The following is a 16,108-nucleotide window of genomic DNA, read 5'->3' as shown; positions in this document are numbered from 1 at the left end:
GGGAGCCGGTGCGGGGCGGGCGGTGGGCGCGAGAGCGCGGTGTGAGGGAGCGCGCGGGCGGCCGCGTGCCCCTGTGTGTGGGGCTGTGTGTGCGTACGTGCGGGTGCGCGGCGCGGCAGGGCGGGCGGGTGCTGCTCCCTGCCGGGAGCGCAGGGAAAGGAGGGAGGAGGGCAGCCCGGCAGGGCAAGTTCAGCCGTGCCGGAGGGTCCTGCAGGCAGGGTTTGTCACAGGTTTTGGACGCGGAGATCGGCGGAGTTGTGGCGAGGAGCTGTGATGGGGGTTCAGAAGAACGGGGACGTCACCGCTTATTACTCCGTAGTGCGTTTTTCCTGCTCGCCTCCGGAGAAGCTGCAGGTCGAGCTGCGCTTACGTGTAATTTTTACCATTGAGGCATTACACACTTAACTCTGAGTGCGGCCGAGCTGCCGCTCTCGAGGGTGGATTAGCGAGAACAAAACTGTGCAATACATATTTTAGATGTTTTCCTATTGCGCAACGCTGCCGTGTTCTGTGGCAGGACAGGAGGGATCGGACCTTGGCAGCCCTTGAGCGGCGGCTCCGTTCCGTGTCGTGCCGGCTTCCCCCGGCCCGGCGCTGTGGTGGGGCGGGCTGACCCCGAGGGGCAGCTCCTACCCGAGCGCGCTTGCAGATGGTCCTGTTTGAAGGCTTTTCTGTGCGTGTCTTGCTCTGAGCAGTTTTCGGTATGGAAATGGTATTGTAACTTAACCCCGTTTTCTTCTTAAGATGGTTCATTCAAGTCTGGTTTTAATATTGTTCTGTTGTGATTTAACCACAGGGGTGTAGGTTCTGTTTTCGGCGAGGTCATTGTAAATCTAGAATAGTAATACCAGAATGACTTCATCATTTACATTCAGCATTGTAAAATCTGTCTCTTTTGTTTGTATTTGTAAGAGGAGGGAGAAAAGTCTATTTGTGTAATGAGTACTATTGGTGACAGCAAACGTAACCAGCTGGAAATTGCTTAGAAAACTTACAGGCGTTTCTCAGACCCTTTCAAATATAAACAGAAAATATTTAAAGCTTATTAGTGATTAACACAGTGTCTGTCCTCACATTTGCATGCTTCAATATGGTTTAGCAACCACAAAATGGAAGTGTGATGGGAAAACTGTATACACAGAAGTTATTTAGAAATGGCTGTGGCGTGTGATGTAGAACAACAAATGGAAATGCATGTTACACATTTATTAGTCATTCCTTGTTTGCTCATTATAGATACTTTGAATCAATCACTTTCAAATATGCCAGTCATGCTATCCAGTATATCAACGGTCAGTAAATGCAGAGATACACAAATCCATATAGGTGAGAACCCTTGAAGAACAAAGCAAAAAACCTCCCTTTATGCTGTGAGATGGAATAAGATTTTGGTACCTTTCAGAAGGTTTCCTTCCATTCAATTTTACTATTGAAAAAATCCATTCAGCCTGAGTCTTCTCTACTCTCACAAGTCAAGTTTCCACTGACATCAACAGGAGTACTGTATAAAGGACAAGTGCAGGATTAAACATGACACAATGTTTGGCATGGTAAACTTCCTGAAAGATCTTACGGTTCTTACCAGGGAAATAAAGTCAGTCACCAGCATCACCAAGTGACTGGGATTTTTAATTACTTTAATCTTCATTTTCTTATCAGTAGATATGTGGTGCATGCTAAGTGCACAGACATACATCCACAAATAGAAAGTCCAGTGCTCTTAAAATCAAATACCTCTTTTCCTTGATTGTTCAGCAGTACTTGCAGGTTTGAGCCCATGCCAAGGGTCTAATGAGAGCCTTGCATTGACTTGGGCTTTTTGATTCCAGCCTTTTTCTTTTCTGTCTCTCATCTGCATCAGACTCATAATCTGTGACAGTGGTTTTATGGCAGAATTCAGTGCCTCAGGCATAGCCATAAGCTAGCCCTGAGAGGAAAGCGGATACTAGAAATGGTACAATCAGTAACACTGTACATGGGTGAAGCTGCAAGGCATGTTAGCAGCAATAAAAGGACACAATACACATCAGCTCAGTGCCTGTAGAAGTTCAGGCCTCTCACAGAAATCCAATCTGTGCTCCATAAGGCTGCTCCTCTCTGCCACAGTTGTGATGAAGTCAGTAGAATGATGCACATCAGTGAGGCCTACTTGCATGTACAGAATGTGTAGGAGCAGCTCCTAAAGCACATATTCACAAATCCTGTGGCAACAGAGGTATTATAAATACATTTCAAGCAATACAAATACAGGGAACAGATTAGATAATTACTGTAGCCATTTGATTACTTATTACTGACATTACCATTTTGGGTAGAAAAGGTGCCAGTGTAATCTTGTTTCCCTTTTCTGTTGCTACCAGTACCACATACTGTGAAGGTTCATAGAAACTAATAAAACCAGATGCTATTCTTCAACTCTCCTCAATTTTTTAGAGTCAGATCACATCTGAATGTGGTAAACAAACTGCTGTTTCCTGATTTGATGGTACTTTGGAATCAAATACAAATAGGAGGAGCATCAATAACTTCAGTAAGTACAAACTCTTCACTCAGATACCTCCATGTTTATGGTACTCATTTTTGGGCAAAGGACAGTACAAAGCCTATACATCATTTAGGCCCCACTTGAATTCTGTTTTGAAGTTTTACATGTCACAGAACAGTTGACTTTGTGCATAGGAAGGACACATCCTGTTTGTGTTTGTTTTACAAAATCTCCTTAAATGTATTTTTACTGTGATTATTACTACTTGTGAAGCACAGGAAATGGCAGTACAGATGGAAAATGGCACAGATTCTTCCATATCAAAAGTCTTCTTCCTTAGTAAATTACCAACTTCTAGTAGTATTCTGGCTGCAGCAGTGATGACATCTCACACAGGCTTTAACCTGCCAGACATTTTCAGCAGAAGTGCATTCAATGATTATGTTGTAAATCTACCTTTTAATCTTTATGGTAGATTTTAAAATCTGAAAATCTATTTGAAATCTTTTTTTAACATTAACAGTCATTTTACTGTTCAGTGCTGAGCAAGATGCAGAAGAACCTTGGAGTGTTCTGATTCGTTCTAGCAATTCTGTGAAAGTTAAATGCAGTTAAGAAAATTCAAGTAATTTTTGGTCCTCGGGTTAGAGTCCTTTCTTGTATTATAAAAACGGTGGTTTACTACTAATTTCTAATGAGAGACTAATGCAAGTACTAGCAGGCCAAGCTTTGTGACATGTCAGTGCAGTGGAAAAAGTCTGCCTGTCTTGCTGAGTTCTAACTTGCTGATACAAGCCACTTTAATGCATTTTGAAATATACATATACACTTTGAAAGATACCATATTTAAGTAATCTCTGCTGTTAAAATGAACAAGCTTGACTGCATGAAAAAACTTTAGTTCCCAGACAAAAGCTATTTGTTACGATTCAGTGAAATTACATCCGTATGATAAAGCTCTGTGCAGTGTAAAATTAATGGACATTTTAGTTAAGTGCTGCATCTTGAGGGAAATCTCTGTATGTTCCTACTCATACCAGGCTAATGAATCGGTTCACTAGCTTCCATGATGTTTTGAACTGTCTCACAACCTGGCCTTTAGGTGTCTGGTCTTTATGGTTTCAGGTGCTATTTCCTTGTTCATGTGACAGTGTGCCTTCCTCCTCACACACAGCTGTGTCTGTGGTCATCATCCTGACTTCTCACTATGTAACTACCTGAAAATACACTCCCTAAAGTTTTGAAAACCTCTGCTTCCTGCAGTTGGCATTGCGCCATGTGGTAAACTTACATCAACTCCCACTGGAAGTGTATTATGAGGATGCACATGAGCGTATTGCAAGGCAACAGCAGCAGCAGTTCAGCAGTCTGACACAGTACAGCATTGCACATGTAAAGGATTTAAAACTGGTTTATAAAATAAAGCCATCAGCTTCCAGCTGGTCACGGGGAAGTCACTTACTCTTCCTCTGTAAGAGGTGTGAGCGCTATTTGGAAGACAGAAGAGATAATGTTAACCCTAGAGTGCTTGACCACCAAGATCAAGCAAGTTACAGATTCCTCTTCTAAAAAGTTACTAGCAACCAAAAGGTTCTTGCTTCTGAGATGCTCAGTAAATTCGGGAACCAAAGTTACATTTGGCTAGAAGATAAAAGACCTTTGTTGTCCTGGTACACTGATGAAAATGAAGGCTTTCCTCTGCTGTAGTCACAAATAGTTGATGTAGCACATACACATATTTGGAATCATGAAATATTACAGCTTTAGGAACACTAAAATGAGAGCAGCATGAGTGAGAAGGGCAGTCTCAAAAAAGAGAACAGAGTTCCAAAGTAAACTTTGTATCTTTCCAAAAACAAAAGAAAAGGTAGGAAATCAATTTATAAAATTGAACTAAAGAAGAGAGAAATGGAAACAAAAAGGAGTACCTAATTATACATGTGTCGTGGTAATTACACATGTGTCTATCACAACATGCTAAGAAACAGCTATGGGAAAAAGATTGAACCTTACCTCTTAAGTACAGCTGAAAGAAATAACAGAAAATAGATTTTAAGAAAATTTAGTGTTTACCTTGGTGTCAACTATTAACATAAAAATGTTCATATACATAAATAAATGTATGTACCTGAGTAATTCTGTGAGGTTCTCCAGTGAGTTATTAAGGTCATCTGTCCTGCTAAATGTAGATCAATTAAATAACCTGAACTTAAAAAACCAACCAAAAACAAATAGCCATATCACCTTCACCTTCATTGCAGATAAAAATGTACAATTTAGGAAGAAATGAGATTTCATCTTCCGTGTTAACTTCTTAATTTCAAATTAAACAAAATAAACAAAAATACACATCACACTGTGAGGTATTCTGTTTTTGTAACTAGAGACCATGCCATACTTTGCTTTTGTTTGCTGAATGTGTAAAGTGAGGTCACTGAAAATAGTATTCAACCAGATACCCCTGTAATGGGCATTGTAAGATTTATTTAACATGAGATCCTCTTTGAACACAGGAATGCTGCTTCTCAGGGTACGAGGGAATGGTGACAAGCTCTTCTTTTACCCTTTGAATGAACTTTCTACTCCAACTACAGACAATGTCATGAAAATGCTCAAGGGTTGGAAAAAACAGTGCTAAGCACACGGAAGAACTATGAGCTCTGTGCAAAGGAGTGACCAAGGAGAGCTTCCACAGGAGCTCTCAGTTGCCCCCAGGATGGGAGTTAGATGGTGGCTGAATACCAATGACTGCACTGTGCAAAGCTTCCAAGAAGAATGTCACAAGAGACTAAATATTGATTTTTTTTTATTTATTTTTTTTTTTAGTTTCTCTTACTAAATTTTCACATCCAAAAGAGCAGGAAATAGCAAAGAAAACCCTCTTAGTAACAAAAGGCATTCACCTAGCTTTGCCCAAAAGCCTTTCACCTGAATCTGTGCCTTTTGCCATCAATGGGTGTAAAGAAGGAGGATGGATACAAACCATAACCTTTGATCCAATGCCTATACCTGAGGCCTCTGGTTCTAATGAAATACTGCAGATTGAACTGGACAATCCTAGCAGCTGTGTGCATCTGTCACTGAATTGGAGGTAGCTTAAAAGCTGCAATGAAACCTGCCAAGCTTTGCAAATAGTAAATTGATGAAATAGTCACATAATGCATACCTCTTTTTGGTTCCTGTAGCTGAGTTTTATTTTGACAAAGTATCTGATGGTTTGTTTACATTTCTGTCTAGGAAAAACCTACAGTATGATACTGAGAAATCTCTTTTTCTATATATTTCTACATCAAGCTGCCACTAAATTAAAGGTTCTGCATTCCCTGTGAAATTCTGTAATACGCTGAGATATTGGGCAAAGGACCTTCAGATTTTCTGGGGTTAAGTATAATTCTGAATTGTAACAAGCTTGTGTCTCAGAGCTAATGTTTCTTTCTCTACACTATTAACTGCTCACTCATTCTCTTCTGGGTAAAAAATTAACATTATTGTCCTACTTGTGTCAGCATTAGATGCCTTACTCAGTGATAAGGAAACAACCTTGTGACTTCCAAAAGACTGCTTTGGAACTTCTGCTATTCTTACATGCATATACTGATTTTTAGACTTTAAAGGTTACAGAAACCAACAGGAAGTTGGAAGTAGTACACTTTGTAGGCTGGTTTTGTTTACATTTCTTCTCATCCCCTTTATCTTCCTTTCTCTTATTGCAGTGACATACTAGAAATGCACACATATGCGCAAAGACGCAATTTTTCCAATTTTTTCATGATTCCAGTGCTAGACTTTTAAAACTTTGTTTTAGGGAGGAGAGAGCTATACTGCATTCAGCAGTGATGAACAGTAACTTCATTCATGAAAAATGAAAATATATGCACCTGCTTTATTTTTAGTTGTTTTTTGTTTTTTTGTAAGATACTTCTGTATCTGGCAATAGAAAATTTGGTATTTGAAAATCTGGCACTAAAATTGTTCTTTATTTAAAAGTAAATTCTCACAGAAATTGGAAGAGGAAAGCTCATTACGGGTACTATGTATGGTTAAGGCTTTGTATTTACTCAGCCAAGGTTTAAGCCCAAATTGGTGGGCTTAAACAGCTTAGTACAACAGCTGCTATCCATCTCACAAAGTTCAAATCAGTTCAACCTTTTCACTGGCATATGCAATCAAAGCAAAATGTAAAGCCAGCCTTGTGGCTAAACTATTTCCAGCACTGAAAAAATAAAGAAATGGTTCTTTCATGGTAGTTTTCTGAATGTTGACCCATGGAGTTGCTGATAGCTTCCTCACTCCTTTACACAAGGTATTGAGATAATTATTTCAAATATGTTATCTTGCAAACAGTTTAAACTGGGGATAATACTTCATCTCCTACTCATGTCAGAGCTGACCCCAGAATGTCCTCTGCAGATTAAGGCCTGAGGTAGTGTGAAAAGGAAAAGCAGTAGAGAGCTGGCTGAACCAGTTTTTAGTCAGAAAGTCATTGAAAAATTCAGCCCCTGTCAGTGGATAACACCACTGGTTATCCCAGCCACGTTTAATGCTTTGTGTTGGAATGGATATTGTCTGGTCTCCACTCTCTTTCTTTCTATGAAAATCTTGTATGTGCTTTTCCATCCTAGAGTGGATTTCATGGAATATCTCTTCTACTTGCTTAGGAGGCAGCTACCTTGCGAACAACCAGGCTAACTGAAAATATTAGTGTCACCCTGCAACACTCCCCACAAATTATTAAAACACATCAGTGACAGAACTTAGCTTTGCCATAGATTTTCTTTGGAAAAGATGGCTTTAGGTAAAGTGAAATTGGCTAGCTGCTGCTATTAGAGGAAAATGATAACTCTTTTCAGAAACAAGCAGTGGGGTGACAGTATTTTCAAAAAGCATAGGACAATCTAGAAAAAATAACAGTTCATGTTTTTATGGTTTTAGTGTTTTAAGATTCTTACTTTGGGCATGTAGGTTAGCACCCATTAAAAATAAATATTATTGTTAGAAGCTCATCAGAGTTTTAGACACTTTATAAAGTCATGGACTGTAAAATGCTTCTACATTTTGTTCTTTTTGTTCTTCATATCTGTCCAAGCTGTATGTTTTTCTTTTTCAAAAGAAGTAGGAAATAGAGGAAAATTAAGAATCCAAATTCATGTCTACTTTACAGCTACAGGAAGACCTTGCTTGCAGGTGGAATGCAGGACTTGATCTTCAACAAGAATGAATAAAAATAGATGCTTTGAATTTGGATTGCTTTAAACTAATCAAAATTTAAATTGAATACTTCTAATTTATCATATTCAGATTTATTGTACAGCTCACAAAATTGACTTTTCAACTCAGAAAGCAAAGTTCAGTAATGTAACTACTGTTTTCATATTTCTTCATTTTTCATTGTGTTTCTCACATGCAACTCTGAAAACTTCTATTCAGTAAGCATTAGCCTTAAGGATTCTGATTGGATTAGTATTTTCCCAGGACTGATACACAACACAAAACTGGTTTGATTATACAGCTCATTGTAAAAAGCTTTTCAAAATGTACAAATAACTGTACATTGTGTACCAAATTTTCTGCTATTACAGGTAGCACCTCTTTTACATCAAAGCATTGCAGAAATTATGTTTGCCTTTAAATTCCAAATGGCATTCTATATTGGACTGGCAGCAGGATGTAACCTATTTCCCACCACTTGTTTTGAGCTGAATATTCTTCAATGAATGGAACTCAAACTGAATTTAGGCACAGAAATTAATTACATCTTATTGCCAGAGTTTAGAGGAGAAAGAGTTGTTTACAAAAGCTGATTTTACCAAAAACATGATTTTGGTAGTCATGATTTTGTCTGTCAGCAATTCCCGGGGAAACAGGCTTGGCTGACCAGTTAAACTGTGTACGTGGCTTTTTCAGAATTCACAGCTGACATTTTTTGAATAAGTTTAATTTTAACATGCAAATTTTGGGTTACAAAAATGGTGAAAACCTCTAAATAATAAGTTCACAGAAGTGGAGACACTTAGTACAGTGATGTATTGACCCAGAAAAGGATCCATGATGGTGCTGTATAAGCTGTTATAGCTCTTTCAATGTCAGTGATGTCCTGCAGTTGCCAGTGCTGGGAGCAAATCCTGTAGAAAAGTATGCAGGCAGAAGGGTGGTAATGTGAGGATAAAGCTGTGTACAGCCAGCCTAGAATACAGGGTGCTGTAAAAAAAAAAAATTCATAAAAAGGCAACAGCGCTCTTCTTTGCTTGTACAGATAACTCGCAACTGGGAATTAAGATTACTAGGTAAACTTCTAAAAAGTATGTGTTTTCCTGAAAGACATCACATGCTGTGTCTGCTTAATACTTGTTTCTTTTCCTGTGGTCAAACCAAGCATTATTGCAGTCAGTTACAGCTACCATCTGAAACTTCTATGCACAGAGGAAAAAATTATGAAACCTTCTTCCAGAATGCAAAGTAATGCTGAAGGGCAACTGCCATAGCTGCTGTGCTGAATAAAAATAGCTAGTGAGGTTGACTGTACAAAGTCAGAGAGACTGTGCTTTATTTGAAGAAATAGCGCAGATGAGGCTTGTCATTTGATACAGGGATGGTTTGACAGTATGAAGTGAAAGCATCCCAACTGATTTGCCAGCAGTAATAAGGCCAGTCAGCTTCTGTTTGGAAAGGAAACATGTATTTCTCAGACTCGTTATCTTAGTCAGACATACCTGCTGACAAACCGGATTAAAGGCCGTTTGTCACTGAATCTAGATCAAGTTGTATGACATGAAAGACTTCTGTGGTAGAGCATCAGTGTTAACAGTATTCATACACTGCCAATTCTTATTTTGCGAAATCAAAAAGCAGTTTTCAGGCAAACAATAGGAATTTTTTTATAGCATTTATCACCGTAGAAAGACAGGAAAAGGAAGAAGTAAAACTTAAGACATTTACATTGCTTCAATGAGTTTATTAAAACCTCTGATGCAATCAGAAACCCAGACTTTCAAGATTCCTGGAAAGTCTCTCCCGGCCTAGAGCAGTTCTTAATTTTGAAGTATCTCCATGATGAGATGTAAGGTAGAATAAAGGTCAATCAAGCCCTTTTAAGCACTTTGTTGTTATAAGGAACATTAAAACAGGATGCATCTTGAAGCACATCCTGCTTGTCTTGCTTAGGCCATGAGGCACGATGATCTGTAACCTCCAAAAAGGGTTCTCAGACTCAATTTAGACTACAAAAGTCAGTGTTTTTTCATTCACCTTTGCAGAGGGATTAATAAGATCTGTTCATGCTAATGATTTACTTACTGAACACCTCTGAATAAATTGCTGAGACTGTTTATGAGAAAGCTCTGGGAAAAAATGTAACTTTCATTTTGTATCTATCAATAGAACCAAGTTTTAAGTCATTAATGAGTTTGCTTAATTTAAAACCACCTTGTCATTGAAGACGCACAAATGATCTCCTAAAAAGGAAAGAATCATAATTTCTGATAAATTTTCACAGTAACTATATTGTCAACACAGGATCAAGCTCTCTGCTAAAGTAAATCTGTACCAAGCTCTTGTACCTTACCTCTCTGCCAGACAAGTACAAAACCTGGCTATTTAACAGAAGATGACTTCTCACAACCAATATGGGTTAATTTATAAGGTGATGTAACAAGCTGATCTGTGATGAAGCCTTGCAGCATATTGACTGCTTTATCATAAAGACATTATTGATAATAGTTCCACCATGATGGGCAATACAGTTTGAGGTGTGAAGGACTAAAAAGCTTTGGATAGGGAAAGAAAAAACATGAAAAGACCTCCTGTAGCTGATAAGATCAAGAGCCAGGAACTGATGAACAATGCAAAGCTTTATCTGACTGACATGAGACGTGCCAGATCCGTTGAGAAGCTGAGCGATGGAGGAAGTCTGGGGATAGTTCACACATGACAGCAGCTTCTCACTGTGTGCAGAGCCAGGCTGTGCTTGCTGTATGTACACCAATTGCTGGTGTGACTAGCTGGATTCATCAGCTTGTACCAGCTCACTTCCTCCCACAGCTAGGGGCTACTCATGAGATCCTACACTAGCACAGACTCCCTGTCAGTCAAAGAGCACACTCCTCTAGGGTGGGAGCTGTGCCTAAATGTGTGGCAAATTACAGGGAACGTACACGCCAAACTGCAGCCATCTCTAGCCCAAAAGACTAGGTGTGGTTAACATCAATTCATATCAATGATTTGCTGCACAGAATAATGGAGACTGAGATAAGGCAAAAGCCCCTCTGGGCAGGAACAGCTTTATTTTGGACTGGAGTGCACACAAGGCAAAGGACTGATCAATAGTGTTGGCAGAAAGAACAGCAGCAAACGGAAGAGCTCTGAACACCACTGCAAGTTGTGCAATACAGGGCCTTTATTGCATATAGGCTGGCACAGGCGGCTCTACACTCCCTCACCTCATTAACTCACTCTCTTCCTCATGACTGATCTTTACAAGGGATGTACAACAACAGTCTGACATTTCCCCACAAGAAGGGTTCTGAGGAAAAGGTTACTCAGGATCCACCTCTAGCAGAAATATTCCAGTCCCAAGAAGCTGCTACAAAACTGAAAGTCACTCTGAACAGCAACTATATGGCATTTCAGTAGCAAATTACTATTTCTTTCAATTATATAATTTGTCCAGTTACAATAACATTACAGAGGCAGCCTCAGACACACACAAATAATCAACACTCTTTATAATTACTTTTAGAAGAATCTGTAATTGTTCCTAGCCAAAAATTGCAATTGAGCCAAATTCAGAATCCATTAATTTTTTTAATATGACTATTACATAATGAAAATTCAGTCTAAACTGTATTAAGGGCAAAAAATATACAGTGATATTTCAAAATTTAAAGTCTTATAAACAAGGTGTTTTAAAACTACGTCTTAAAATATTTTTATCAGAACAAATCTAAACAAAAATGAGGCTTAATTCAACCCAATACAATTTTTTGGACTTTCTGCTTGACAACATTTTTATGCATTAGCTGTATAGTTTTTGCCAATAAACTCCTTTAACTTATAAACAAACTGAATCTTCTCTGAAAACTATCACCCATCTCCTTTCCAGGTGAACAACAACCAACATCACTCTTAAATCCCTCCCACTTCTCTTGTCTGACTTTATCTCACGAAAGAATATGGTGTGGATAGCTCAGAATTATGTATATAGGATGATCATCTCTTGATCTTTGTTAGAATTCTAAGCACTGAATGATGACAGACTTGAAAATCAGATTTTATTCAGTGGCTACAGTGTAGGCCTTTGATATCAATTATCAATATCTAGCTTGGCAGTATTGGTAAAAATGACCCTAACTTAAATGCCGGCCTTAGGTTTGGTCAGAACTGGGACAAAACTCAGGAAAGAAATTTGTATTATCAGTCTGTCGTCTCTACCTCCTCTACAGCCTGCATATTAATATATCCATGCCAGCATCAAACCTCCTTAAATGCTATACTGTATTTATCCACTGTTATATACCAGGAAGAGTCTATATGAGAGCAGCAGCACATTAGGACTGCAATGACCTAATTAAAAAGGAATTATTTTTCCTTGAGAAGACAGATAAGAGATGACAGGGTATCCTTTAGTGTTGATAAAACATGAAATAAGCTTGACTGCATGGAATTGGCTTTGAAACAAACTAAATATTTTGTTTGATTACAAGGTGTTTAATGGCTAGTGGATGTGGTATTGATCTGAGACATCTATTTTATACTAATATTTGTACAGGAGATGAACAGGTTTTTCTAGCTTAAGTGTTCTTAACATAAAAGTCAGGCTGATTAAAGTAATAGTAGAGACACACAATATAACATTATTTACCTTTTCTCCCAACTGGCTCTTACTTTAGTTTCCAGGATTCATGAACTAAATGCTGGTATTATTAGTATGTAATTTTTTATGAGTATTATTCTTTAATCCAAGTTTCTTCTCTTTATAAATTATGGTTATTTCAGTAAACACTATTTTCCCCCCAATATATCCACATTTCTTTTGAAGCATCTCAGTCTCTGTCTTGGTCCACTCTTGAGTCAATCTTTCTGATATGCCTTATTTTAATTCTACTGTCCAGAAGCACCAGCTAGAATTCTCACAGGCTGATGGAAAGTATGAAGGGTGACCTGGAAGGGTGACATTCGCAGAAGTTCCAGGCATCATTGTGTCATGGTCTTGCAACATCAGGTGCAGTTAGGTATCTACAGGATGTTCTATCAATGACCTTAGCAGATCAACCTGCAGCAGGGTGAGGCTAAGGATGTCACTCAAAAGTGTGTCTCTTACACACACCATGAGCCCCTTTGACAGCTTTTTGATAAGGCCCTATCCAAAGCATGGAGCCTTAAACCCTCTTATAATCAGTCTCTGGAAAATCTGATTCCAAGAAGAGGATGGTTCTGAACAGCAGCGTCCAATCACATGAGATCATCTAACCAGGAACAATATACTTATGAAGTTTTTTCCAACATTATGCTCCAAAATGGACATCTTACAATTTTTGGAAGGCAGGACTGAAATTTGAGATGATCTGGGAGAAGGAGAACCACAAGGCTGTGGAAGCTCCCTAAGATTTAATATTAATAGAGTCAACTTCCCTGCTTTCACAAAATGTGTCTGTATTTCTGTACCAAAAGTTTTGACACCAAAGAGATGACAACATAGTTAATAGCTATTGTCCTGAAGGTTACTGCTTGCCAAATGGAACACTTAGTTTAACTATGAGGAAAAGACAGCTAAGTACCTTACAGTGCTGCTTTTCCTTTCCTAACCCTGCTGATGCCCCCCTCATTTACAAACTTTCCTGCCAGAAAGGGAAAAAAAATTCAGCAGCAAAGCCCTTCCTGCATTATGCTACCACTGCATTATAATACCACTGTTGCAATTTTACATGAATAAGCCCTCTGTAGGTGAAGGCAATAATTTTCTAAAACTGATGAGGGACAGTAGGTGCAGAAAACCTCAGACCATGGTAAGTCTGTTTAATATGTCAGTTTTCATTCCTACAGTTATCAGGGATCAGAGTCTTGTGTTGGATGGATAAAGTCTCAGAAGACAGGATAAACTGAAGCAAGATAGAGTCGTTAAGTGGTTCCAAATTCATAAATCACCACAGCTGAAATTCTCCCTCTCTTATGAAATTCAGGTACTACAGTCCCCAGGTTTCATTCTTTGTTTTTTATGCAGGTTAAAGTACCATGACTTTTCATCCCTAAACCCACTCCAGACTATACAGACATTATTGCATAGTGCAAAGTGCAGGATTTGGACACCCCTGGGGTTGCTGGGGAACCAGAAATTCCAGGCATTTGAGAAAGAGAGGTATAAACAGCAAAACAATAACCTCATGTGCTCAAGCCCCTGAAGCACAGTACAAGGTGTGCTAAACATTTTATCAGGGGGAAGGGGGGGGTAAAAAGGGCTCTTCAGCAAAGCAACAAAGTATTGCTATTATATAACCGCTATTAGGCAGGCTGCCTGCAAGCCTTTGTTGAACCTCTGTTTCATGAACTTAGGGTTAATTATTTCACTGTGTCCTGTTGTACTTGTATTATTTTGCTGGCTACTTTTCCTCTATTTATTTAATATCTTTTGTTTTCTTGCACAGTTTTAAGCTTACAAAGAAATAAATATCAATACTTGAGCATAAAAGTTTCATGAAAATTCAAGGAAACATCAGTGCCTTGGAATATAAACCTAGTTTTATTACACAAACTATTAGACGATTCAACACAAACTGATGCTAGCAGAAAAGAAACAACAACCAATATGCAACAATACGCAGATATATAGAAAACAACAATATGCAGACACAAAAAGAAAGTATTTTCTCCATAAAATGCAATGACAGTGCAAATAATGCAAAGACATACCTAGTCACAGTTACAGCAGCTCCATTTGCTAGGCCTCCTACATAACTGGGAAACTAAGCAACACACAAATAAAATAATGCACCAGATGACCTCTGTCAATGCAAACATATATGTGTGCACATTTAGTCACTCACAGACTTCACCTTGACTTCAGCAAGTAATAATTATCTTGGGTGCGCTTCCAAAAACTATTGGTGTACAGAGCAGAGCAGATCAGATCAGATCAGATAACCCAAACATAACATAGCATACTTTCTATTTTAATAAACAAAGAAAGAAGAAACAGTAATAATAAACTCACTGAGGCACAAAATCACAGATTTAAGGGAGGTAGGGAAGACACTGTACAGGGGCAAAAAGTCGTACAACAAACCATGCTAAATAATTGTCATTAAATGCAACTGTTGTAGAAAAAAGCTCAATCTATTGAGTTCTATGGCAATGTTAATGTTTACCTCTGATGACAGCAAAAAATAGTGGCTTGGCCAGCATCAGATGCAGCCTAGCCCTCTCTGGTTTTATTCCTGGTCACCCTGAGAGACCTGGCAAATAGAAGCAGGTTGGAATGTTTCTTCTGTGGCTGTGAAGATGTACAGAAGAAAACTTCTGCAATCACTTGCCACTGCTGCTGGGGTCTTCCAGGGAGCAACTGGAGAGAAGCACTTCCTACGGCTTTACTAAGGCCACTCCTCAGTTCAGATAAATTTTATACCAACCTATATTTTGTCAAAGGGATTTTGACTCAGAATTATTCTCAAAGTTAGAGAAAATATGACTTATATAATAATTTCTCCATTGGGAGTTCATCTTTATTCCCTTTTTCTTTCCTCAGATAAAAGGACTTAAATATGTGTGAGAGATAAAACCATCTCTCATTTACTCACAGATACACAGCAGAGAGCATGCCACACCACATCGGAAGTCTGGCCCTGCTGGACCTTAAGCAGGAGTTTCAGAACCACAGGTCCATCCCTTTTTGGTACTTCAACCTGTAGGAGAAAAGCCTTACAAGCTCTTTTCCCGATTTAGGCTTTAAACATTTTAAACCCTGCCATCTAATACCACTGAATCTTCTTCCTCTGACAAGGTTTATAAGGTTTGTTTCTACTTGCATCATGGAAATTTAACCACTTGAATACAGTGTTCTAGCACAGGGCATACTGAGTAGGAGAGGGCATCTGAAGGTCTACAGGAAAATGGCACAATAGGGCCGACCCAAGAAGACCCCAAAAACAATGGAGCTAAAAACCACAGCATTTCAGAATCAGAAGGCACAAATTCAGCTGAATTTGCCTGTGTCTGCCTGCATTATTACTGTCGTTCAGATGTGCATACAAATGCTGTTTATGTTCTGTCTCTATTGCACTGGGTCTTGTGACTGCATGGAGCTGTATCAGTGACTACACCTCCGTGGTGATGAGATGTTCCTCTGAAAGGCGAAGGCAAAGGTCTACATTTGTGCTATTAAATCCAACGTGCATATGCGGGAGAGGAAAGCTTATACCAAATACAAACACACTGCAAACGCCTGAACACATCCCCTCCAATTGCCTCAGCAAGGAGTTCAAATCCGCATTAATCTGCTCTCTGCTTGCAGCTCACAACCCGATTATATCTCCCCGCGCCCCACATCAGCCCACACGCTCGGCTGTGCCATGGGGTTTGCTCAGCCCAGTACGACCAAGCTGCTCCCCAAACCCCAGGCTGCTCCATAAATCCCAG

Source organism: Parus major, chromosome 2 (assembly GCF_001522545.3).
Source record: "Parus major isolate Abel chromosome 2, Parus_major1.1, whole genome shotgun sequence".
In the NCBI taxonomy this organism is placed as follows: domain Eukaryota; kingdom Metazoa; phylum Chordata; class Aves; order Passeriformes; family Paridae; genus Parus; species Parus major.
Note: the sequence above shows the minus strand (reverse complement) of the source record.